Source organism: Arvicola amphibius, chromosome 5, assembly GCF_903992535.2.
Source record: "Arvicola amphibius chromosome 5, mArvAmp1.2, whole genome shotgun sequence".
Classification (NCBI taxonomy): Eukaryota; Metazoa; Chordata; class Mammalia; order Rodentia; family Cricetidae; genus Arvicola; species Arvicola amphibius.
The window spans coordinates 154,702,175-154,729,015 of record NC_052051.1 but is presented as its reverse complement, the minus strand read 5'-3'; the positions used below and the strand labels follow the sequence as shown (position 1 = coordinate 154,729,015).

General features: G+C 47.9%; 1 protein-coding gene across 3 annotated transcripts in view; it reads right to left on the bottom strand.

The window, feature by feature from the left end:
- The window catches only part of LOC119814432 (myelin basic protein), a 107,934-nt gene extending 99,523 nt beyond the window's left edge, over nt 1-8,411 (bottom strand). For 2 of the 3 annotated variants that reach the window (XM_038330155.1, XM_038330156.1), the window contains exon 1: nt 6,728-8,411. The gene's annotated coding sequence lies outside the window, so the exon portion shown is untranslated. Of the gene's footprint in view, nt 1-1,078; nt 1,557-1,828; nt 1,884-2,696; nt 2,830-6,727 lie in introns of all 3 variants that reach the window. The other variant, XM_038330154.1, reaches the window with a different exon arrangement.
- Nucleotides 8,412-26,841: the final 18,430 nt, after the last annotated feature.

Here is a 26,841-nt window from a genome sequence, read left to right as displayed (position 1 = left end):
CAACGATTGTGTGTTTGTGTGCATGTGTAAATGCATTCAGACGAGCCGAGCAGAGATGTGTGGGTCCTCACTGTGCATTTCTTCTGCCTCCCGAGTGCTGGAATTAAAGGCATGCAACACGACCACCCGGCTTATTTTGTTTCATGTTGTAGCCCTGGCTAGCCTCGAACTTATGTAGAAGAGGCTGGCCTGTTATTCAGAGAGATTCACCTATCTCTGTCTCCTGAGTGCTGGCATTAGAAGCATTGCTACCATGCCTGGCTAAATGACTTAGAGTGGAAAGAAAGAACAAAATACCACACGTGTAGATGTCATCATGATCTAGTAGAATATCCCAACAAACCTATGAAACCACAGAATGTGAACCAAACAACATCTTTTACTTAACAAGAACATTCAGCCAAGTGGCAAGACACACGCTTAACACGTGAAAATCACTCACGGTTTTAGATATCAAATAAACACTGAAGTTCAAAACATGTTGACACTTAAAAGTGACACAAGGAAAATGAATATTTAAATGTCCTGAAGAAAAAAAACTGGTGGAAGAAAAAAATCTGATGGAAGAAGCGAATGGCCTGTGGAACCAGAGGCCACCTATGATCTTCTGTGGGAACCCTCAACACAGTGAAACTATTCTCTCTTGTTCACCGGTGCAGATGTGTGCTCGTGAAATGCCACCAGGGCTTTGTGTGTGTGAAGAAGACACTCTAAAATTTATTTGGAGAGCCTGAGAATCTGGAATATCCAACATGAGTTTACTTTTTTAAAAAAAATTATTTTATGTATGCGTGTTTTGCCTGTATGTTTGTATATGCACTGTGTGTGTTGCCCACGGAGGTCAGAAGCATCACATGGGCACTGGGAACTGAACCTGGGTCTTCTGCAAGACAAGGAAGAAATACTCTTAATTGCTGAGCTAGTGTTTCAGTCCTCTCTCCATCAACATGGTTTTTTATAAAGGAGGAAAAAGAGGTGGTGGGGCAAGAAGAGAAGGAGAAAGAGGAGGAAAAAAAAGAGAAGAAAGAAGACAGGGAGGAGGAAGGGAAAGAACTGTCTCTGCCGGACTCAAACTCACGTATTGAGTCAGTGATGGAGACATCCTGGTCCTGATGGAGGCACAGCCACACTGCTCTGTGGAGCAGAATCCATCAAAACAACAAACAAACAAACAAACAAACACAAAAACCAAAACATGTGGAAATGATTTTTGACAGTGGCAAAAGCAATTCGATGAACTGCATTTCCTAAAGTCTTTTATCAAACCCCAAAAGTATTTTAACAAAAAGCCCCAGTCTAAACTTCATACTTTACACAAAAGTTACTGAGAATGGATCACAGAATGAAGCGTGGAAAAGTGGAAGCAAAAACGGAAAACAAAACAGCAGAAGGAGTTTTCAGGACTTTAGATGAAGAATTCTTGGGTTTTCTTCATTTTTCTTTTTGTTTGTTTTTTGAGATGGGTCTCACTATGTAGCTCTTCTGGCCTGGAATTCACTCTGTAGACCAGGCTTGCCTTGAGCTCACAGAGATCCACTTGCCTCTGTATTCCAATTCTGATGGATGAAGAATTCTTAAGACTTTACACCAAACCAAACAAAAACCAAACCACCCCTAAACAACAACAAAAAAGCCCCCCCAACCCCCCCCAAACAACCAAACAACCAACCAAATAAATAAATAAATAGATAGATAGAGAAATAGAGAGATAGAGAGATAAACCCAAAACAAACAAGCAAAAAACTCAAATCCACGGTCCATTAAAGGGAAATGAACACCTTGAGATGCATCAAAATAATTAAAACCAACTTTTTCTCTGAACACTCACAGAGTAGATGCAAACACAGGCTAAACTGTCAGGAAGGAGCCCGAAGACGGGTGCTCTAGAGACCAGAAGAATGAGCAAAAGTAAGTTTTAATAAAAACTACTGACCCAATTCAAAAGTGAAAGAAAGAAACAAGTAGCCTTTTTGCTGGGGAGTACTTGCAGATGGCAAATGCGTACACTCGATCTTTCACACCATCAAACCCACCATGATCTGTCCCCCACGCTACGTCAGAACAGCAAACCAAAACCAAAACTAGAGACAATCCTGAAAGCGTGTGCCATCGGGGGTCTCTCAGGCAGTGCTGGGTGGAATGCAGAGTGTTGCCGCTCCCTGGAAGTAAGACGCCAATTCCTTATAAAATTGAATGGGTGTTCGCCACGACCTGCAGCAACTGCACTTTTATGTGTTTATCCCAGAGATCCGAAAACTAGGTCCACACAAGTGATGGTGGATGTTCATCGCAGCTTTGTGTGCAGTAACTCCATTCAGAAAGGGCCCAAGCACCCTTTCCAGGACGCTTGGAGAGCAAACAGTGGAGCTTCCACACCACACAAGGGCTCAGCAACTGCACAGGATAAACCGTAGCCTATGCGCTCAACCACCCGCGTGAACTGAGGAAAAATGCACAGCACAGGAGGGGCCGTGTCAGATGCATTTGTACAGAGATGACAGCACCAGAGAGACCCGGGACAGGATGCTGGTGGTGGGGAGGAGGATGAAGGAAGCTGACTACAGCTGTGAAGGGTCGCATGAGGCATTCTGAGACAGCAATGGGGCACATCCTTGATTGTGTTAGCAGTCAGGAGATTCTACAGGGTAACATCCGTAAATCTACACACACACACACACACACACACACAAACTTACGGATACAGCCAGATGCATAAACACAGAGACAGGCATAGGGATGTCGGTATGGAAACCGGTGAAGTGTGCAATCTGAGCAAGGTTAATGGTTGGTATCATGGCTAAATTCCTGGTTACAATGCCGTGCCGGAGTCTGAAAGATGTTATTGGGGAGACTAAGTGAAGGGCACACGTGCACGTGAGCTCTGTGCTATTATTTCTCTTCTCCCCCTTCTTCCCTCTCCCCTCCCTCCCTTCCCTCCTTCCTTCTTTTTCTGTCTTTCCTCCCTCCATCCCTCCTCCCTTCCTTCCTCTCTTCTCCTCCTACTTTTACTGACAGAATCTCACTGTATATATAGTCAGGGTGGCACACACTCACCAACTTCCTGAGTGCTGTAATCACACCTACGTATCCCACCCCCAACTCTCTACATGATATCTTGTAATTGCAACAAGGCTACTATTATCCCCAAACAGAAAATTTTAGCAGATTGTTTCATTGAACATCCGTGGTCATATTCATCATCCCAGATGTTCCCTTGAAGGTTGGGTTAGGGTTGTGCTTGGGGATAAGGTTAGGGATTGATTGTGTATATTCTTCAGCTAAAGTGTTTATTTCTTGCTAACACCCCCACCCAAAAATGTGAGTTCTCCTTTCTCTACCTCTTTGTACGTGGCAGAGTCAGGGTTTGAGAATTCTCACTAGTCTAAGGAATGTGAAACCGTATCTTATCATTGCTTTATTTTTTTTCACTGATTAGCTGTGGGTTGAAATTCTTTTCCTATCTTATTGATCCATTTCGGGTTTACCTCTTAGAACTTAGAGAGTGTTCAGTCACACATTTAACTCCATATGTCCCAGAGACTGAGCTGACTCCATTCTTCCCACATCTTTTTGTTTGTTTGTTTGTTTGTTTTGAGACGGGGTTTCACGTCTCACATTCTGCTGGCCTGAAACTCTCTCCGTGGCAGTGGCTGACCTTGAATTTTTTATCTTTCTGCCATCGTCATCTTCCAACTGGGGGCTGTGGGGGTGGGTGGTGGTGTGGCAGGCAGGTACCACACTGCCAGATTTCACGAGATGCTGGAGTTCTGGATGTCGAACCCAGGGTCTTGTGCGTGCTAAGCAAGTGCTCTGCCAACTGAGCTACATCTCAGCCATCCAGTTTCTCTCTCTCTCTCTCTCTCTCTCTCTCTCTCTCTCTCTCACTTTCGGAATCATGGGGCCACATCTTTAAACCTCCTGCATGGAGACTCGTGGTGGCTTCAGAATGTGCTACTTGATCTCAGGAGCCAGCAGAAGCCATGACAGAAGATGGCCCCATGCTCAGCAGCCCGGGGTGCCTCCAACAGTCCAGCTACCTCCTCGCCAACCTGTTCTAAGTGGATCAGGCTCCCACCTCTGCCGGAGCTGCTGCCTCCAAAGGGTCAAATCAGATGGCTAACAAGCATCTCCTGCTAACTTTGTTTCTTGGCTGAAGTCTACCCCGCAGAGAGTTTAACAGAGAGTTGAAGCCTTCCTGTTGACAGCAAAGGAGGCTAAGGCAGGGACATCAACTAAGATGGGTGTTTCTATAGTCAGGTCACCTGAGGGATGGAAACTGGATGTTTTCATAGGCACGGTCACTCACCAGTGGTGGACTTAAAATGTATGTATTTGTATGCTGTAAGTGCTGGTGCCCTCAGAGGCCAGAAGATGGTGTTGGATTCCCAGGGGCTGGAGTTACAGGCAATTGTGAGCCAACAGCTGTGGGTGCTGGGAACTGAAGTAGGGCCCTCTACAAGGGCCGTAGAGAATCTTTAACCACTGAACCATCTCTCCAGCCTCTTAATGGTGGACATTTAAGAAGAAAGGAGAAGGCACCTTTAAGTGGTCACAAGGGACCAAGTGGGGCCAGGTGGTAATTTCGCAGAGGCACCTCGCTTCCCCTCTCTGTGCCCTGAGAGGCAACTAACAGGGTAATGATGGGAAATGAAGCTCTCGGGGCAGTGACGACTGAAGGGCAGTGGTCATCAGTTCCCGGGCAGGGAGCCTGGTGTTTGGTGAGTGGTCAATCAATGCCACCTGCTATTGGGGAGGCACAGGCAGCGGGTGACATTTGAGAGAACCTGGAGAGGGGCTGGTAAGATGACTCAGTGGGTGAAAGCCCTTGTCGTGGTCACCAGGGCTAATGACCTGAGTTTGGCCCCTGGAACCTACATGGTAGAAGGTGAGAGTTGACCTCCTTGCAACTTATCATCTGACCCCTACCCGTGTTCATGCACATATACACATAAATAAATAAGTAAATATAATCCAAAAATTAAAAACAAAGATTAAGAACCTGAAGAGGAAACCTAGAATCAAACAGAAAAAGCTTTGGCACTCCAAAATCCAAGCTAAATCTGAACATCCTTGAAAGATGGGGCTATGTTCTTTTTCTGTGTTCGCACATCTTTTTTAACCACACACCATTTCCACCAAGAGCCAACACTCCATATCTACACAGACATTAAAAGCGGATTTGAACACACTAGTATTTTTTTAACCTCAAGTTGATAAAAAAAAAAAAAAAGCAGGCATTTCAGAACAATTGCATCCTTAGGCGTTGCCTCTCATATTCTTGATTATTTTAAACTGTATTTTCTCTTTCAGGTGTCTGTATATCCCACCGAGAATCTGAGGGTGTTTACACAAGCTGGGCTGCTGTGCACCTGTGCGGTGGTTATCCCTCACTTTGGCCTGGGATCGTCTCTTCTCAGAATGCCATCCTCTAGAGCAGGTGCCCACACCAATCCCTGAGGAGCCGGCGGAGTAAGCTCTATTTGGGAGAGTTATGGGTAGTGAGGGGGTGGTCTTCTAAGCTTACCTAGACATACCTTCCAAAGCCACGAGTCTTAACAAGACCTCCCTAAGGTTTTCTTCCTCTAAAAAAGTCGTTGTAGTTGTGCGTCCTGTGTCCAGTGCAGGCAGAGGCTATGCCTGCCTGATGTTTGATGTCTCCTACCCCTACAGACTCTCACCCCCAGCTCCAAGACTTCCCCCAACTGTACAGATCCACGCTTGTGTGCTGGGTGGATCAGCAGCTATCCTGCTGGCAGGCAGCAAAGAGTCCGAACTGATTCCTCAGGGAACCACAAACCCTTTTTCAAGCCTTGCTCCACCTCCCAAATCAGGGGACTAAAGGAGCACCTGGAAATCCCAAGCGGCTTATGCCCATGCCCTAGAAACCAGAGTTTATAACACAGCAAAGCAGAACACGAGGACTGCCCTCCACCCGAGGGGCAACTGGGACCCGGCTCTTCAGCAGGACCAAGAGTTCAAGTTACGGCGGGAAGACCGCGCCAGTAGGACCGAGGCCAGCAGGTGGCTGAAGGTGGGCAGGGTGGGTGGGGGTCTGCGTGTGGCACCGAAAGGGCCTAGGAGCCCGAGACAGGCCCCGAGAAGGCGGAAGCTTGGGCAAGTGCCTGTCGCCGCCCTCTGCTCAAAGAGAAACTGCTTCTCCTTGTGGGGAGGGGCAGGGCAGGAATCTCACGAGGGGCAGCAGGTGTGTGATTAGCAGGCGCTGCGGGCTTAGATGGACCCCTGCTGTGCCCTCGGAGCCGCTCAAGACCCCTTTCTCACGCTGGGGGCGGTCTCTCTCGACCGAGGTCACCTCCCACCCCTAAACTCCTCCCCACACCATTTCTAGGCCGCGCGAGTTTCAGCGACCCCGGGGTCCCCAGGCTTGGCTGGAGACTTCCGGGGATAACCCTCAGGCCTCCAGTCCCCACCGCGGTGGACCTGAGTCTATACCCGCGTCCACCACTTCCCAAGAAAGATCCGGGCTGCCGACGTGGTATCGGTCCGAGAGGTCGCCTAGCTGCCACCTGCGGGGCCACCTGCTTCTCTGGTCAGGTGTGACCCGGGCGCTCCTGGCCTGGGAGAGGGATCAGAGCTCTGCTGCCCGTACCGAGCGTCGTCTCCTTCGCCCCTCCGGGAGTCAGACTCGGTGCTGGGGTCTCCCGCTCTGAGGGGCGCCGAGACAAAGGCTCCAGGGCCGCCCCGCTCGTCCCTGATAATCATCACTCACCGGTACTGGCTGCGGCTCGGAGGCCAAGGGGCGCCAGGGAGCCTGGCAGGAGGAACCCGACGCTGGGTTCGGGGTCGCTGGGCCGCGGGTCCTGCGTTTCGGGGTCGCGAGACGCGGGCCTCCTGGGCCAGAGGCTCGTCCTCGCTGGAGCTCAGCGGCGGTGACTGACAGCGGCTGCTCTGGGGACCGGCACGCACCCCGCTCCGGCCCCACCTCACTCCGTCTGCTGGCAGGTAAACGCGCGCCACTGGAAGGGCGGGGGACACGCGGGGACCCAGGGGCAGGGCCACCCTCCGAGTTGCGGGGCGGGGCTTTGCTAGTCACCGCCCTACGCTCCTCTCCGCTCCGCTGTTTTCTGAACTTCCCTGCTTTGGAAACCGGGAGAGTGGGAGCTGGCAGCTCCCAACTGAGGTCTAAATGGCATCGCCCACCATGCACCATGGGTTACCTGGATCCCTGGTACCTGTTCCTGATGAAGAGGTCAGTAGCACCCGAGGTGGATTTCTGAGTTCTGGGCCTGAAGCTGGAGCTGAGACCACAGGTGCTGGCTGGAGGGTCCAGGACCAGGACGCCTGTTGTCAGGAAGACTCCAACAAGGAAGCGTCCCCTTTCTTCTACTCTGGAACCTTTTGTGCTTACTTGACACAGGTCCCGTGCTGTCACGTGGATCTTTTGACTCCATCAGCCTGACTGTGGGTAGGTGAGAGAAACTAGTGGATAGGGACCACACCAAGTCTCTAGTTCTTATCTAGTTCTAGATAAACCCTACTAGAGAATCAAAACCTAGGGACACACCCATACATGCAAAGAACAGAGGACAGGAAGTCTCAGAGCTGGCTCCTAGGGAGTTTCACATCCTCCTGGAAGGTGGAGGATCTAGTGACTATGTCCAAATGCCAGTCTTCTGAAGGCAAATACTTTCCCAGCAGTCTAGAGACACTCAACTGGTCCTTACCTAGGAACTGATGCTGAGGAGGATGTAGGTCCTGGGATTTGGAGGTAAGGATAGAAAAGCAGGGGAAAGGTCCTGGTTCAAGCTAAGATGGAGTGACCTTAAGACTGTTTGAGGCAAGAGGGCCACCAGGGATAGGGGTGTCCAGTGCTCACGACTGCCCAGGCCACCCTTGGTGCTCAGGTCATCAGAGAATGTTGGAACTTTGGGCCCCATCCCAGGCATCAAAGCTCAATGTCAGCAGCCAGAAGACAGATGTGTCCTAGAGTTCCTGCCCTGCAGATGCCAGTGAATCTGGGAGCTGCTAGCCATGGTGGGAACAACATCCTCATGCCCTCCAAGGCTTCTGTTGATTCCCAGGGACAGCAGGCTTCCCTCCTGGTGGCAGGCATGGCCAGACCCTTCTAAAAGGATTTGTGAAATGTTGCCTGCATTGTTTGTGGGGATACAATGCTTGTATAGATAGGTGTCGTGGAATATTACTTTTGGCAAAGATATGTTACATTTGTTTATATTGTATTTGTTTAGCTATGTAACGATGTGTTACATTTGTTTATACTGTATTTGTTTAACTATGTAACAATGTGTTACATGTATTTATGCTGTATTTTTCAACTATGTAATGATGTCTTACATTTGTTTATGCTACATTTGTTTAACTGTAAAGATTTGGTGTTTTACCTGCCTAAGGCACCTGATTGGTTTAATAAAAAGCTGAATGGCCAATAGCTAGTAAAGGGATAGGTGGGGTTGGTGGGCAGAGAGAATAAGTAAGAGAAGGAGTCTAGGCTTGAGAGAGGAGAGAATAAGGTATAAAAAAAGAGGGAGACACTTGGGGCCAGCCAGCCAGGCAGCCACCAGCCAGCCAGGCAGCCACCAGCCAGCCAGACCTGGAGTAAGCTGGAGATAATGAAAGAAAGGGGAAAAGCCCTGAGACAAAATGTAGATGAATAGAAACAGGTTAAATTAAGTTCTCAGAGCTAGTGGGACAAGCATAAAATAAGGCCAGGCATTCCTAATTAATTGTAAGGCTCTGTATCATGATTTGGGAGTTGGTTGGTGGTCCAAAAGAAAGTCTGCTACAGATAGGCAGCCAGACCCGCAAACACCATGAAGATTTTTCAAGAAAGATATGAGTTCCTGGAGTAGGCTCTTTAGTAGGGCTGTGGTCTCTATTTGAGGGTCATGTTTAATAGCTTCCTGCCTTGCTGGCTAGGGAAAGGAGAAAAGACCCAAGGACTAGGTGTTATAAAGCAAGTCTCACCATGGAGTCAACTCTTACACAAAGACTGTAGCCCTTAGCAAAATGACTGAGATTCCACCCTTTGGACTAGACAGAAAGTCACCTTTTGACAAGTGGTGACGACTCCTCCTGTTGGCTTTGGCATTTTTAAGAAACCCTGGTGCAGTTGCCTCCTCCTCTCACTAAACTTCAGGCTACCAGAGGGTAGAGTGCACAGCCCTGTCAGCATCTTGCACCTCACCAGGCAGCAAAGGCTTCTGTATGCGACCTGCCCTTAGCATCTGCTTGCTGAGTCAGACTCCAAATGCACCAAAGTAAAGTAAGATGAAAATTAGGGCTGGGGAGAGTTTTCTGGGTTAGAATGCTTGCTGACCTCCCTACTCATCTAAGAGCTAGGTGTGACCACAGGTGCCTATAATCCCAACAGAGGGGGAGGAGGAGACAGGAGGGTCTTCAGAGTTCTCCGACAAGCCAGATTAGTTAAAACATGGAGTACCTCAAGACCCAGTAATACCACTTTTGGGTATATACCCAAAGGATGCTCAATTGTGCCACAAGGACATGTGCTTGACCATGTTCATAGCAGCATTGTTTGTCATAGCCAGAACCTGGAAACAACCTGAATGCCCCTCAACTGAAGAATGGATAAGGAAAATGTGGTACATTTACACAATGGAGCAATTTACACAGTGGAAAAAAATGACATTTTGAAATTTGCGGGCAAATGGATGGATCTAGAAAACATCATACTGAGTGAGGTAACCCAGACCCAGAAAGACAACTATAATATATACTCACTCATTAGTGGCTTTTAGACAAAAAGTAAAGAAAAACCAGCCTACAGTTCACAATCCCAGAGAACCTGGCCAACAAAGAGGACCCTAAGAGAGACATACATGGATCTAATCTATATGGGGAAGTAGAAAAAGGCAAGATCTCCTGAGTAAACTGGGAGTGTGGAGATCGTGGGAGAGGGTAGAAGGAAGTGGGGGAGGAAGAGAGGAGAGTGGAGAAAAATATATAGCTCAATAAAAACAAACTAAAACAAAACAAAAAAAACAATCAAGTTTCTTGTTCAGTGAGAGACTCAGTGTCAAGGGAATAAGTGGAAAGCAATAGAGGAAGACACCTGATATCCCCTTCTGGCCTACGTATACACCTGACAACATGCACACTGAAATGTACACACCACACATGTACACGGAAATGTACATACCACACATGTACACAGAAATGTACATACCACACATGTACACGGAAATGTACATACCACACATGTACATGGAAATGCACACACTACATATGTACACGGAAATGCACACACAGAAATGGACACTCTACACATTTGCATGGAAATGTGCACACCACACATGTACACAGAAGCCTGATCTAAATATTTCTCGGGATGCTCGCCTTTTGAATTTTCTGTTTTTTTCCAGAATTGCATTCATAATTCTGTTTCGATTATGAAAGGACTAGATTTCAGTTTCACCTCTGCTGTGATTTGCAGCTGGAAGTCTTCATGAAGCCGAGACTGGACTTGGGCCTGGGCTATTGTCTCAACTCGTGTTCTAGGGAGCGACTAGGTGTGATCCACCATGCTTACAGACTGCAAGAGCATTAGGTGAGTGACTTGCAGAAAGCTCAGCCTAAGAAATCCTGATGTGAACAAGGAAAGGCTTGGGGTGTAGCCCCAAGCCACACGCTTACCTGACTCTGCTGCTTTACTTCTTGTAAATTAGGGCAGGGCATCTGGCTGAGAGCAAACAGTTCTTACTATCAATTTGTTATTATTTTATAAACTTTTACAAAGTATGAACCAAATATTTTCATTCAGCTATAGCTTTACAATTTTGTTGATAAAATAAAAAGCATCTGGTTTCCTATGGACTTGAAGCTCTCCATGACCTACAGAAACCCATGGACTAGTCTGTGTCTATGCTTTCCCCTGTTGATGTACTGTGGTTGGTAAGTATTAGTCCATTTATTTTCCTGGATTTTCCAGTGGGAGGCCTGACTGTGTCTGGTGGTTTTCAGGATGACTCTAATCCTCTGGGCCTCTCTGTACTCACAGTGGTCACTTTAATCCGGAGGTGGTATGGTAACTTGTTTTCCCAACACCAACAGCTCTAATCTCAGTGTGACTTTGGCACTCATGCTGTGGGTGTGTGCAGCGTCTGTCTCCACCCTTTCAACCTTGGAGAAGCTTGGTGATTCTTCCCCCAACAGACCGTTCTCTGCATTTGAGACAAACATTCCACCATGAGTGTCCTCAGTGTGAAAGGCTGGGTCATGGTAATGCCACCAAGGTTACCCTGTCTCAGTTGAGTTGTCCTGCTTGGGACCTGGCCACCAGGCCTTGGGGGCAGCTATGTGCACACCTCTGCCTGTCAGCTGTGTGACACCCTGCCGGCTATGAGAGGAGCAAGCCTCTCAGGAAGCCTGCCTTGAGGTCACTCTCTTCTGATTCCTCCAAGCTGAGCTTTGACAGCATGGAGCAGAAAAAAGACATCTTCTCTTGTGCTCCCGACTCCTGACCCACAATTCAGTGGTTGTTAGGTTAATCCATTCAGCTTGGGGGTGCTGCTGTGCGTTGGGGTAGCTGGAAGAGGCGGTGAGAGAATTAAAGCAAACAGTGAAGGTGACAGAATGCCCAGGTGTAGCCACTGTTTCTCACTCCCACCCTATTTTTTTTTGTGTGTGTGCTCTGTATACAGATAAGAAAACACCATGTTAAATGCCAGTCTTGATTATCAAGCATTTCACTCTTCCAGCTGCTCATTTACTTACTTAGTAGAGAAAACAACAAAGCAACTTTCACTAAGCATGAAAGCAAGGTGTCTCTCTTGAGGAACATGAAGTGCTCTGGTTTAGGCAAACAGGGAAGGGGTACACATGCCTAGAGAACAGTGTGTGTACCACGGGGCAGAGCCCCAGATTCCCAGGAGCCTGCTGAGGGGTGGTAAACAGTGTGGGGATTGGCCAGATGGAGGAAAGGGGACATGTGCACATAGGGAGCTTGTTAGAGACAGGTAGGTCAAAGGGATGAGCCTGCCGCTAAGCCCTAGGGGACCACAACAAAGCAGTCATGTCACAGCTGATGTTTGGCCAGCACATGCCCAAGACCTGGCCCTTTGTGGGATTAACTCACTCCAATCCTGCAGGAAGCTGTCAGTTGGAGGAGGAGCCTGGGCTTCGGGGTCAGCAAGGCACTTAGGATCGGCCAGCTGGTTCAGGGCAGAGCCTAGGGGCCATGCAGAGATCCTATGCAGGCCAGTTCCATGGCCCTGGGAGAGTTTAGACTGGAGACAGGATCTCCCCAAATACCACACAGGTGGGGCAGCTCTGAACTCATGGCAACCTGGGCATCTCATGAGTGACAGAAGGCATCCTGTATAGGTGTATGACCATCCCTATATTTCATTCAGCATGAAGAACAGCACAGAAGGGTTACCCCAGTGACCCAGCATAGTCTGGGGGCCTAAAGGGGCCCTTGTCTCCCTTTAGAAGAAACTGGGAAAGTAAATCTCCCAAGTAAATCTTCTAAACTCATTGGCAACTCACAGAAACCTGCCTCTACAAGGGTCCATTGCCCCCTGGCCTGAGTTCCGTGTCCTCTCTCTGCATCTGGGGACAGCTTTAGCTTTGTGAAGCATGTCAGGGTATCTGAACTGCGTGGCTGTGTGACTGCAAGGGAGGGTCCGTGTCTCTCTGGATGGCTATGTAGGTCAACTCCTTCCTTATCACTTGGCTGGGCTCTTTCCACAGCTCAGGCCGACCGACTCGGAGGTGATGGTGGGGCTTGTTTGTTCTCCTGGCAGTTATTCGAACATGCCTAACTTCAGAACTTTGGGCTGTCAGTGGGAACATTACCTAAGCTCACCTTCTTACAAGTCTGTGGGCTCATGCGCCCTCTGGAGGACAAGTGTGTCAATTCAGGCTACTTATGTCCGATAGAAGGCTGTAGCAGGTTGCACTAGCAGTTTGGAGGACAGTTCAAGTTTAGGGTCAGGGTTCAGGGCAGAGGGCACTCAGGAAAATTTAATGATCAGTCAGCACTGGATGTGACTTCAGTGTTTTCCTTCATTGTCCTCTGTATGTCTTGTGTGCTATATGACATTCAGAAAACGCCATTAGCCTTCAGGGTACATGTTTGGGTGCACTTTATAAAATACATTGGCACTAATTATAAGCCCACAACTAGATTATTCAAGTCAATTGGTAGCCAGGAGTGTGTGTGAATGTGCACACACACAGTTCTGGAAGCAGTCTGGGCCTCACACGTGCTAGGCAAGTGCTCTACCATTGAACTGCGCCCCATGCCAAGGACCTGGAGATTTTTTTAGCTTAGACCTGTATCGCCCTTAAGGATATGGTGGAAGTGAAGGACACTGGATGTTGTTTGACTCTGTCATTCCTGTTTCTGGGGGTAAGGGTTCACATAGTAAACTGTTACCATGGCAGGAAAAAGAATCAGTCTGGGTTAAGAAAATACACTCTGCTTGTCTGTCCAAAAAGTTACCAAAAATAAGTGAGAAGTATCAAAAGCCACACACTGTGTAACTGACCTTGTCTCAATGGTAACGCAGTGTGGTTGGGTTTGTGCAAGAACTGTCTTCCTTTCCCCAGATTTCTTCTTCTCTCGTGTAATACATCCTGACCACAGTTTCCCCTCCCTCCTCTCCTCCCAGTCCCCGACCCCATTCCCCAGATCCACGCCTCCTCCGTTTCCCTTCAGAAAGGAGCAGGCTTCCCAGGGATATCAGCCCGACACTGTAACAGGTTGCAATAGGACTAGGCGTAAGTCCTTATATCAGGGCTGCGTGAGGCAACCCAGAAGGAGAAATGGCTCCCAAGAGCAGGCAGAAGAGTCACAGGCACCCCCGCTCCCACTGTGGGAGTCCCATAGAACATCAAGCTCTGTAACCATAACATATGCCGAGGACCTAGCACAGACCCAGGCGGGCTCCATCATTGCTGCTCCTGTCTCTGGGAGCCCTATGAGCCCTGCTTAGTTGATCTATGGACTGTGTTCCCTTGTGTTCTCAACTCCTCTTGCTCCTACAATCCTCCCTTCTCCTATCCCATGGAGTTTCCCAAACTCTGGGGGGAGGAATCCAATGGAGATCTCCAGTTTGGGTTCTCTCTCCACCTTGTGTTTGACTGTGTGTCTCTGCTGGAGGAAGCCTCTCGTGACAATTGCTTCCCCAGATATTTTTATGCAGGACTGGTATTAAACCCAGGGTCTTGTGTGTGGCAGGCAAACATTCTACCATTTAGATATCTCCCCCTTGCTCTTCCTACTTTGTGTGTACTTGTTGGTGTGCGTGTGTATGTGTAGGTCAGAGGATCACTACACAGTGCCCCTTCTCAGAACTGTCATCCTCGATCTATTTTTCTGTTTTTTCTGGACTGGTCTTCTCATCTGTTGAGGACTCCCTAGCATGCGAGGTTGGCCAGTGAGCCCAGGAACCCAGCTGGCTCCTCTTCCTCAGTAGATTACAAGCATGTATGGCCAGGTTTGAGCCCTTTATGTTGATTTCGGGGATTGAAGGCGGGTCCTTGTGCTTTTAAACCTTACTGACTGAGCCATCTCTGCTGGCCCCTCTACTCCCACTTTTTACTTTTTATTTTGAAATAGTTTTATTCTGTAGCCCAGATTGGGCAGGATCTTGTTTCAATCCTCCTGCCTCAGTCTCTGTGCATGGGGAGTATAGCCCAAGTAACAATATATGAGAGTCTGAACTACAGGGTAGATTTTGTGTGTGTGTGTGTGTGTGTGTGTGTGTGTGTGTGTTATTTTTCCTGAGGACTCTGTATAGTAGACCTTTGGGTAGTAAGCGGACTGTGGCTATCAGATGTATGAGCTATAGTGGGTCCAGGACAGGAGCCCCCATGGATCATAGGCCATGTCTGGAGATGCAAGGACTATGCTTCAAAGAAGCCTGATAGGCAAGGAAGGAAAAAAATTTAAAACGGTCTTCTGTTGCAGGATATGTGATCACACTGTGAACCCTGAGATTGTGTTATTTACTGGAAAAAACCTGTTTCTAGTTGTGGTATGGCTCAGTCCTAGCACACACCTTTAATCCAAGAACTTTTTACTTAAATATTGAAAACAAGGTTAAATAAAATCAACCATAGATTAAGAGGTGGAGCAAGCAACCAGGAAAAAAAAAACCATAAAGAGTAAAAGGGGGTCAAGAGGATAGAGAGGTGCACAGGAAGTAGAGGGGAGGGACTTTTAGTCTGAGGAGTTTTGTGCGGCGCCTGCACCCCCTGGAACTGCTATTGGGCAAGGGTCTGGGGGTTAAAGAACACGCAGAGACACAGGTCACTCTTGAAACAAGAATGCCAATTTTATTGTGTTCCAGGGCAGCTTATATAGTGTTCTCCTTGAGTAGTGGCCCCTCCCCAGCTCTCAGGATTTTCTCCTGCAAATCCATCTGAAACCACTTCCTTGTTATCAGGAACTCGTGAGGGTTCTGTGCTCAGAGCAGCTGCAAGCATAGGAAAACAAGTTGTTTACTCCGGCAGGCAAGAGGTCTTAGAAGGTTCAGGGTCTGAGGGTCTGCAGCCCCTCACAGTTTTGATTGAAATGGCATAGTAGAAAGCTCTCTTTCTGGGACATCAGTGGGGGAGGGAGGTCAACCAGGTGCTCTCTGGGCCTCTCTGAGCTAGCAGGTTTCCACCCCAGCGTCTGGCTTCTGAGTCTTTACTGGTCTTTGTTGACACCTGGATGAGCCCTAGGTGACCCCCTCAGATGAAGGTCAGATGCACTGGCTGGGAGAACTCGTGGTGTGGAAGGAATCGATGATACTACCCAAGGTTATTTAACCATTGCACAGACTTCCGTGATGGACCTAGTGTTTAACACAAAAGGCTAAGGCAGAGCCACCGTCTCCCCGCCCCTAAGCAGCAGTGCCCTTTGACTCCTAACATTTTAGCTGCGGGTGCACATGCAAACGGCAAGATGTATTTTCCATTTGTTTCTCACACTTTATGGACATTAAGGAGATAATTGCCTTCTGGGTAGTAACTTGGATGCTCTTTGAAAAATAATATTTGCTGAATCCCAGAAATGAAGCCCTAGCTGGAGTCTCTGACTCAGATCCCTGATTCTCGGGACCTAATGGACTCCCTGTGCTAATGTGTGCACTGGGTTTCTTCAAATGCCAAGCTATCCCTTTCTGGCAGAGTTGTAATCCATTTTCTTCTGACTATTATGAAAATTATGAAAAATATAGACAAGAGCAAAATTTCAAATGCTGTTTTACAAAAATTATTTAATCATCTCTGGCCCGTGGTGGGAATTCATATGCAATGGCCCATTGATATATGTCTTTACAGAGCCACCCTGGCATTTGCAATCTTCGCCGGTTTTATGAAAACCTTACCCTGTTTGTCTGAGTGATGGACAGTTTCGTGTCAAGCAGAGTGCAGCAAAAGTTGCCCCAGAAGACGGCAGAAGAGGGTTTGAGCTTGGAGGGGTTTGAGTCTGCCTCCCCCACCCTCAGGATAACAGCACTTTACCACCAACTGGAGATGGACATTCCAACATTGTGCCATTATTGCTTCATTTGAGATCCTAATTTCATAAGGAATGATCTTGCCACCAGGGCAGGATAGAGGAGGCAGGCTCCATTAGCCATTTCCATTTTGGAGAAATCATTTTAGATCATCCCTGGAGCCCTTTCATGGGATGCGGGGAGAAGGGTCAGGGCAGCAAGCTCTGGTGTGGTGTTGACCTGGACGTGGGTTTCACATGGGGACCAGGACCTCTGCACTCTTCTCTCCAACCTGCTGTGTTTTAGAATGGCCTGTCCTCCAGCGTCTTCCATGATGAAAAAGCTAAAGGTTTGGTATCATTGATAGATACTTAAGTGCTGATCAATCTGTTAGCAATGAACGGAGGCCTGGAGCAAGATTGAGCCAGGGAGAGGGTTCTAGGAAAGGTCAGTGAGTTGGAGAAGGGTCTTCTGGGCCAAACAGCCCCTAATATTATCAGATTATTTGTGCCTGCTGCAGGACGCCAGTATGATTGGGCCCGTGGACTGTTAATATTTGAAGGCATGGGATGAGGCCTGGACCCTCACCTGAAATTCCAGCCCCTCTTCCAATCCATTTGTGTGCAGTTCTGCCCTAATTTCAGATGGCCTCATAGTCCTAGGGTCTGAGGGATGCTCGAGTATATAAAGTGGGAAAGGTTAACAGAGAGAGGGGACTTCTAGAGAAATGGCTATGAGGAGGATATCATCCAGGCTGGGTGAAAACTTCCCATTGTGGCTGATTTGAGATCACCCAAGTTGTTCCTGTAAGTAAAACCAACAAATGTGTTTGTGCCCCAGAAGGCACTTTGGTGGATTCATTCTTTGGTTCATCCCCAAATAAGAGATTCTCAAGACAGGTGGGGATGCGGGTTCCCATCTGCCAGGGCTCTGCAACACGTTATGACTATCATGGAGAAGTACCCAGCATAAGCCTGTTTCTGGCTGCAGTGTTGCTGATGCTGCTGGACACCATGGTCTAGGTGGACCTGGGTCTCCCCCGTGGTCTCCTGATTTCTGATACATGAAGAGCTCTGGTGTAGAAAAAGCCTTTTAAAGACAGACCCACACCCAGGCCACAGCAGAGGAGAATGGAGATCTAGAGTCGGAGAGAACGCCAGCACCAACGACAGAGAAGCAGCTGGCCCAAGGCCCTTTGGAGCAGAGGGAGCTGTCTCCTTCACAGGGTGAGACAGCAGACATGCTGTCTGTGACATCTGCTCCCTAGGAGACAGATGCATACCTGTCAGGGCCAGGTCAGAAATTTGATGTGATTGACTCCAGGGTCCTCCTCACCAGCAAGCAAAAGTCTCACTTACGCTGAGGGTTCAGGAGACCCATTATACATAGTGGGGTGTAGCACTAATGATAAAAACCCAGAGACAGATATTGGGGTTCAAGTTGAAAGTCAGAAAAGCAGCCAAACCATTAAAGAGCTCTTACTTCTGTGGAATCTTCAGACTGAAGAGAGAGCAAGTTCCTGTCTCATCCTGCCTTATATTCCTCTCTAGTGCTGGGATTAAAGGTGTGCACTGCCCAGCCTCTATGGCTGACTAGTGTGGCTGCTGCGATTAAAGGTGTGTGCCACCACTGCCAAGACTGTATGGCTGACTACTGTGGCTAGCTTTAAACTCTTCTCTTCAGGCAAGCTTTATTGATTAAAACACAAATAAAATATCACTATAGTGGGTGACTCTAAAATGTAAGGGGTGGGAGCTGGATAGGTGGCTCAGTAATGACAAATACTTTCTGCTCTTCCAAAGGACCCAAGTTCCATTCCCAGCATCCACATTTGACAACCCATTACCACCTGGGGCTCTGGGGGAATGGAAGCCTTCTTTGATCTCTCTCTCTCTCTCTCTCTCTCTCTCTCTCTCTCTCTCTCTCTCTCTCTCTCACACACACACACACACACACACACACACACACACACACACACTCACACACATGCCAAGCTGAATGCCTTTGCTTTCTTCCACTTGCCCTCTGGTGAGATAGTCTAAGGAGAGACACGTGTGCCCCTCCTGTTGACTCTCACTATTGAGACAATAATCTCCAAGGAATTTTCCCAGAAGTCTCCTGCTGGGAGAAGGAAAGGCCTGAAGCTTGGAGTCAGCCAGAGGAGAAATTCACCTTCAGCGGGGATTTCATGAGGTTCTAACTCTGGTTCAACTAGCTTGCAGGAGAGACAGGAGCCAAGACAATGAAGGGCCCGGAATGTGGGGCCACTCCTTGGTTAGGACTACTATCTACACAGTCCTTGCACTGTGTTTAAACTCAGACCTCTTGTCAGGACCCTGAAGATGGGCTTGGGAAGTGGGTGTTGGGGAGGAGTCCCCGTGTCTCCCTTTTCTAATGTGGCCATACGGAGTACAACTTTCTCTGTTCTTCATGATTACTTTGTCTTACCGGAGCTTCTGTACTGTTGAGAGTCTGTGAGTCCTGAGGGGTCACACATCTTACACCCCCACATCTCCTGGTTTAAAACAGCCTGAACGGCCTTCGGCTGCAGATGCTCTCCTCTGTGTTTTGTTCTGTGGTTTCTCTGCCTGTGCCTTTGGTTGGCAGCAGCCTGGTGTGGATGCCCTGGTGGACGCCTCTGCTGCTGAGAGCACCGCGCCTCCTTTAACGAGGGAGTTGAGTGCTGTGTGCAACTGTGTGCAACTGATGCTGCTTTCTTTGCATTTCCTTACTGCACATGCAGCGCCGTTTCTAGCTTGTTACCCTCCCATGCCCAGATCTCTCTTAAGGCCTGTCGGAGGTCCTTTATTTTAGGGACACTCAGCCTTTGCCACCTGCTGAAGTCACTTCGTTTCTGGTACCCGTTAGTTCCCCACAGTCAGGCAGACTGCCTATCACCACTTACTTTCTCTCTGGTAGTTCCAGCTGTGTGAGGAGGCCCCTCCTCCTTTCAGACACAGATTTAAATGTCGTAGACTGAGCCTTGTCTTCAAAGACTCCTTCTGAAGTGGTATGAACTGAAGTTCCCAGAAAAGAAGAGAAGCTGCCCCTGCACTAGACTCTTTACCAAGCTGCCTGGCCGAGTAGAACATTGGTTGGGAAGAGTTGGAATGTTGCAAGTCTAGAGCCTAATTATCTTGGGCATCTTTATTTTCCTAAACAGTCATTCATTGCCCACCTCCGTGCCACTTCCTGTTCCTGTGACTATTTGGTAAATCTTTTGGGAGGTACAAACAAATGTTTAGCATCCACCAATCCCAAGGCTAAAAATGCATAAGATAGCTTCAGAGGCCTATAGTGCAATTTTTCTTTCTGCTTTATCCCAGCTATATGATGTTCCTTCCCCAGCTATGCCTTAATTTCTGATGTTCTCTGTTCTGTTTTTTTTTTTTAAGACTTCATGGAACATTAGTATATTGGAACATAGAATTTGGGGTGACCCGACTCTGTTCTCAGGCTGTGGTCACTCATTTGCCTCCAGAGCAAACCATTCCTTATGTCTTGAGGTCAGTGCTGTGTGTTTTAGCATTTACAATAAAAGAACCAAGCCAGCTGGATGTGTTCTGGGACCGTCCAGACCCGAGAACCGTAGCCCTGCACCCTGTGGGTGCTGCCCACTACTGCCCACTGCTGCTCACTGCTGCTGCTCACTGCTGCCCACTTCTGCCCCCTACTGTTCATTACATACAATAGCTGCCACACGACTGTTGTTAAGTCCAAAAGGAACTTGGGGCAAATGGCTGTCTCTGGTGTCTATTAGCAAACCAAAGTGATGTGGGATGTCCTTCTGTGGATGAGCTGCCCTTTCTCTTTATCAAGAGGTTTCTCCTTTTCAAACTGAATCTTGATTAATGTTGATGGTACCCATAGCCTTTCTTGTCCACAGAAGGACATCCCACATCACCAAAGTGTATGCTGGGCTCCAGGCTCTCTTGTGTCACAAGTACCTGTTACAGAGTCCAAGCTGGCATCCTGGCTCTTCTCAGCCCAGCCCTAAACTTCTCCAGCTCACGGGCTTACCCCCTTGATCCTCTCATTTTCTTGTAACCCTGCTTGTTTGGCTTTCTTGGTCCCCTCTTTCATGGTCTGCTTTGCCACTCTCTTGTCTTCCCTTCTTGCCTCCCAGCCTCTTCTCATGGCCAAGTTCAGTCTGCTGGCTGTGTTCAGTATACTACTTTCTCTGCTCTGGATTCTTCCAGATGCCTCTGGCTGTATTTTCTTGTCTACAATAAAAACCACCCCATAACCACACCTTGGAGTAGTTCTGTCAATTTATGTTCCTAGGACTCTGGTAGTTAAGGTCAGAGCAAAGTGCATCCGCTCTGAGTTCCCGAGTCTGAAACACTGCCCTATAAAGCCTGGAGCAGCAGCCTCCAGCTCTCAGGGCTTGGGCATGTGCTTATCCACCCACCAAGGGCCTCAGGGCTGCCTGCTCTGAAGAGCTTCTCTTTGCCTGCTCACATTCGCCATCGAGGAACTGCCAAGGTCCTCAGCAGCAGGATGGTGACAACAAGACAGGACTGTGATTCGGGTTCCACATTTCCTCTACCCAGAAAAGATGAACACATGTCTGACCCTTGTTTTGGGGACCCGGTAGTATGACTTTCATCCCTGAGCTCCAGGCAGCCTGAGGCCTCTGGAGAGCCCTGTTCATAACCAAGTCAGCACTCAGTGCAGTGTTCCTGGGGCTTCTGCTCTGACCATGGCACAGCAACCTCTGTGGATAGATGGGTTTTCGTGCAGCCTCACACGAAGTATTCCAGCCGATCTTGCTGTGTTCTCCTCTTTGCTTGCCTGTGCTCACTCCCATGCTTCATGACTACTAGACTGGTTATAGGTTGTAACTCAGAAGGGCCTCATGTATCCTTATCATGTGAGCACGTTTACATTTTAGATGCTGCTGGCCACATTAGTTATAAAGCTTCTCACTGAAGGTCTGGGCTGTGCTCTTTGCTTCCGCAGAGGGAAGCCAATGGCTTAGAGGGTCTGTGGTGGCAGAGAGTGCTCAGGCTGGCAGCAGAGCTGGCATCTCACCCTCGGACCCCACCCCTGCCAGCCAAGCCCTCCCCAGAGGTTCCAAAACCTGTCAAGACCACCACCATCAGGGAATCAAGTGTTCAAATACACAGTCTCACAGGGGGCATTTCACACTCAAACAACAAAGGACGAAGTAAATTTTCAAACAAGGTAGAGGGCAGGAGTAGAATTCTGCTTCCAGGGAGCTTTTGTGTCAATAGATGAACATTAAACATTTACATATTTTGGTATTTGAGTATAATTTTGTATTTCTAAGACAAGTATACAATGGTGTATTTCTTAAGAGATTCATTTTCAATAATTTAATGGCTAGAGCTGTTCTACGTTTTCTCAGATTATATATAGGTTATTTAGTAGAAATGCTTTCAGGATGTGCTGACATAATTGCCATCCTGCATTTCCCTTGTTCACTTCCCACGGTGAGCAGGAAGACGCCGAGGTGCCTCTGTGTGTGTGTGCTGACGACAGCTTTTCCTCTGCGCATAATATCCCAGAATGCCATTCCCCCGAATCAAGAAATATTTTAATCAAATGAGTACTTTGAGGTACAGGTATTCCCAGTCAATATTTTTGCTTGGTTGCAGCCACGCACAATGATACTAAAAATGATATATACCAGAATTTTCTCTTGTGGTGAGGAGACACTATTTAGAAACATAAAGTCCTGATGATGTTTTGACTTGGAACTTATCCTGGGATGCTCAACCCTCTCCAAAACTGATAATTCAGGTTTTGTAGGGTCATGAGTATAAAAAGAAATCTTAAAGGTAGAAGTAATTGGGGGGAGATGATGTAACTGTTAACTAAGAGATCAGAAATGAGAAATTCTAATTTTCTAAAGAGTTTAAATTTTATTTTATTATGTGTGTGAGTGTGTCTATGTATTTGTATATGTGCAAATGTGTGTGTGTGAGTGTGTTTATGTGTGAAAGGGGGGGGGGTTCTTTGTCAAAGTGTTTGACTCTCTAGCAGGTAGAAGTGATGCAGAGCCCTTGTCCCTCCATGAGACTTCAGGGGCTCTGTCTCACTAGCAGGCAGATAACCATCTGCACTGACCATCCCTGTAGGGCCTACCATGGCTCAGGACAGACACGGAGCCTTTGGCTCTGCGTGAAAACACAGACTCTTGGAATCTGTCATGAGATAGTAGTCTAGTGAGTTAAAGAGCTTCAGTGTGTCCTGGAGAGGGTCGGTGACTGTTCAGAACCATACAGGCAGGGATTCAGAGATGCGTTCTAGCATCAGCAGCCCTGGGAATGAAACCTGGCAACAACAAGCTTCTGTCCTTGTCCCAGGAAGAGAGGAGGATGGCAGGGGCTGCAGACAGAAGCAGGGGTGGCAGTTCAGATGCTGCCCTGTGACCCGTAAGGGTCTGATGCCATGTTAACTTCTGCAAAGTCCTGTAGTTGGCCATGGCAGAGACCTTAGCAATGACCTGGTACAGTGACTTCTTCCTGGCTCTGCACGGAAGCCTAGGAGAGGCCAGGGTTTCTGCTGAGGTCAGGACAAACTGGGGGCAGATGAAGGGAAACAGGTACTGAGGAAGTATACGTTGTCATCTCCCTGCTTCCCTCACCAGTCTGGTGATAGCATAAGGTGACGTGCTGGTTGGGCTTCCTATGGTGGAACCAGATCAGCTGATAGCCAAGAGCCCAGCCAATGAGAAAAGACAACTCCCAGGCCCATGTAAGCCCTGACCTGGGTACTTTATAAAAACAGGGTCAGAGGGCCGACTAATGGGTGAAGCGGCTGTGGTACAAGTGTGAATCTGAATTCCACCCCAGAACCAATGTAAAAGAGCTGAGGGTGGTGCTGCATGCTTGTAAGCCCAAAGGTGGGGAAACAGACTGGTGGGTCTCTGGAGCTTGTTGACCAGCTGCTAGATTTCTTAGTGAGTCCTAGGGCAGTGAGAAGTCTTGTGCCAATTAAAAAACTAGATGGGTAGCATCTGAGGAAAGAGACCCGAGGTTGTCCTCTGGTCTCTATACACACCCATGTGCCCATGTGTACATGTGCCTGCACACACAAGGCCATTGTACAAACACAAACATGTGACATATAAATGTCGGGTCCAAAGAGAACCCCAACTCCCCCAAAGGCAGTGAATAATTGTTGTAAGAAGGCCGCTTGTGTGTTCCTGGGCATGCAGACTCCTGAAATAATCACACAGAAACTATATTATTTAAATCACTGCTTGGTCCATTAGCTCTAGCTTCTTATTGGCTAACTCTTACATCTTAATTTAACCCATTTTTAGTGATTTCTAGTAAGCCATGTAGCTATTTATGGCTTACTGGCTAAAGTTGCAGTGCCTGTCTCTGGTGGGGCTACATGGCTTCTCCCTTATTCTGCCTCCTTTCTCCCAGCATTCAGTTTAGTTTTCCCTGCCTACCTAAGTTCTGCCCTATCAACCGGCCAAGGCAGTTTCTTTATTCACCAATGGTATTCATAGCATATAGAGGGGAATCCCATATCAGGTAATCCCAAAATGATAGTCTTTGCCCAGTTCAGCTGGTCTATAGGAGCAGCATTCCTTGGGAACATGTGAAAAGTGTCTGCCTATCCAAGAGTAGGTTCCCTTGGCCATACTTGGGTTGCATACTAAAGCCCGTGTTAGCCTCCAGACTTCTTGGTTCCTATTCACATGTACTGTTTACATTTCAAAGTCCATGCTAGCATCCTGGCCCTTCTCACCTCCTCTGCTACCCTAAACTCCCTGGTAGGTCCAGTTCATAGGCTCCCCTTCCCTCAGCTGCTATTCCCCCTTACAACTCACATGGTTTTTCCACTTCCTACTTCTCTAACCCTGGCCAAGGCCAGTCTGCTGCTTCCTGTCTCTGGACTCTTAGGTTGCCTCTGCTACAACAAAAAAATCAGTGAGACATTCTCTTCTTGCTTCCTCTAGGTCTGGATCATGACTGCAGACCGAGTCTTTCCTTTTCCCAGAATTCTCCTGTTCTCATTGACCCTGCCTCTACTTCCTACCTGGTTGCCACACCTCTACTTCCTGCCTGGCTACTGGCCAATCAGCATTTTATTAAAATAATACAAGTGACAGGATAAGAGACCATTGTCCCACAGTTCTCACAAAGGAAGCAAGATGAGAACGCCTCACAGATAAAAGGTACCAAGTCACATGGCTAACATAGACAAGAATATTAGGCTAATTTAAGATGTAAGAATTAGTTAATAAGAAGCCTGAGCTAATAGGCCAACCATGTTATGATTAATGTAGACCCCTGTGTGTTTCTTTGGGACTGAATGGCTGTGGGACTGGGCAGGACAGAAATCTCAGTCAGCATTGCCTGTGTGTGCCTTGGGCTGTTTGGACCTGGGTTGACAGTATGGGATTCTGCTGCTTCAACCCTGGGTGCCCTCTCTGGTTCCAGTGTGTATTTCAAAGTATGTAGGAACCAGGCCTAGTGGCCAGAGTCCTTTCTAGAAATCTCCATTGGTAGCTATAGGAAGCAGCTGTGTTTTTAAAAGAAATAGCTCCTGTAGAAACTGAAGGATAAAGTCCTGAGTTTCCTAGGAGCTATGGCAGGTTATCTGAGCATAGAGGAACTGCTTTAAGAAGCGTCTGTTTGGTAAGGGTGACCCACAGGGCCAGAGCAGAACTCTCAAAGTCATTGTCTTGGTATCAGACTCCATGAGCCATCTCCTTCCCAGGATTCCTGGTTACATCACAGCAGAACTTGCCCTTGTTAGCTTTATCAAGGAGGAAGTCTGATTCTCTTTTACAGGAGAGAAAGCCCCAGGCTTTGCAAAACCTTTAATCCTTAGTAGCAATAACTATGACCAAGATGATGAGAAAGCCTCAGGTATAGTTTGTCTTTATGAGGGTCTTCAGGCTCCAGCCAGCATGCTGGGTGACAGACACATAAGGTCCTGCTTCTTTGAACAAGCACTTTAGGAGAGCACATAGGTCAGAGAAGTTGCCAGAGGCTGTAGAAAGCATCAGCAGTGACTTCAGACCCTCCTGGTTTCTGAGCCAATGCGTTGAAAATGCCCTGAGGTGTCCTGTGTATTATAAAAGGGTGGCCTGGTCTTCCAATTTCTGCTTTGCTACGTAAACCTGTTTACCTGGTCTCCCCAACTCCCATGACCTTGAAAATGATACATTTTGGTAGACTTTTTCTCCTTGCAAGATATTGATAGCAACCACTGTGGGATCCTGCATCTTTCACAGGTGATCAGGGGCTCAGTTAGTTCTCCTGATGCAAGAACAGCAGGTAGGACACCATGGGGGATGGTCAGAGGGAGTGCAAAATCAAGTGGCCAGCAGGTGGCAGCAGTCTGAGCCCACCTGGGTTTAGAAAGCCCAGAGCATGTTTAAGGAAGGGCACAGAAGAGAGGCCTCTCTTGCCCTTCATCTTAAACTGAGCTCTTAGTTATCAGGAGAGTCAAGCAGGATAAGGGCTCTGGTCCCTCCTCACCACAAGGTCACAGAGGTGCGGGGCGTTTCTGTATCTGCTCTTACCATCCTTTGCTCTCCCACACACTTTCCCTCCGAGCTTCACACTGCCTTGGGAGGAGTCCCTCCGGGGTTCTCTAGCCTGATTAGCTAAACCTGTTATGACCGAAAAGTCCAACAGAACCCTACCCTGAGTGCTTCTCACTGGTGATGCTACTGTCTTCTTCCTGACCTGTAATAGAAAAGAACTGAAACCAGGATCCTTGCTCGGGGGTTGAACAATACAGCTTTTTCTATCTTTGGTATGTTTCTTATCTACCTGAAAAGATATTGGTTGTCTTATATTTCTCATCCCTGGTTCCCTAAGAGCAGGGACTATTTCAAGTGTTTATCCTCAATTTCTAGCACCTTCTGGGGTCTGTAAGAGGAGCTGAACAGTGAGTGAATTCACAGGACAGATAGCTGTTAAGTCAGACAGTGAGGCCAGGAACATGGCAACTCTTAAAAAGGAAAACATTTAATTGGAGCTGGCTTAAAGTTCAGGGGTCTAGTCCATTATCGGCATGGTGAGAAGAATAGGAGCATTCAGGCAGATGTGATGGTAGAGAGGTAGCTGAGAGTTCTACATCTGGATTGGCAGGCAGCAGGCAAAGAGAGTGAGCCACTGGGCCTGGTTTGAGCTTTTGGCAGTTTGTCAACATGAGGAACTGTATTAAAGGGTCACAGCATTAAGAGGGTTGAGAACCACTGCTTGTAGGAGGGAGGTCGCTTGTTTGTCCTGGCCACCCAGAACCAAAATAACCACACAGAAACTATATTAATTAGAACACTGCTTGGCCCATTAGCCCTAGCTTCTTGTTGGCTAACTCTTATATTAATTTAACCCATTTCTATTAATCTGTATATTGCCATGTGGCAGTGGCTTACTGGCAAAGATTCAGCATGTCTGACTCTGGCGGC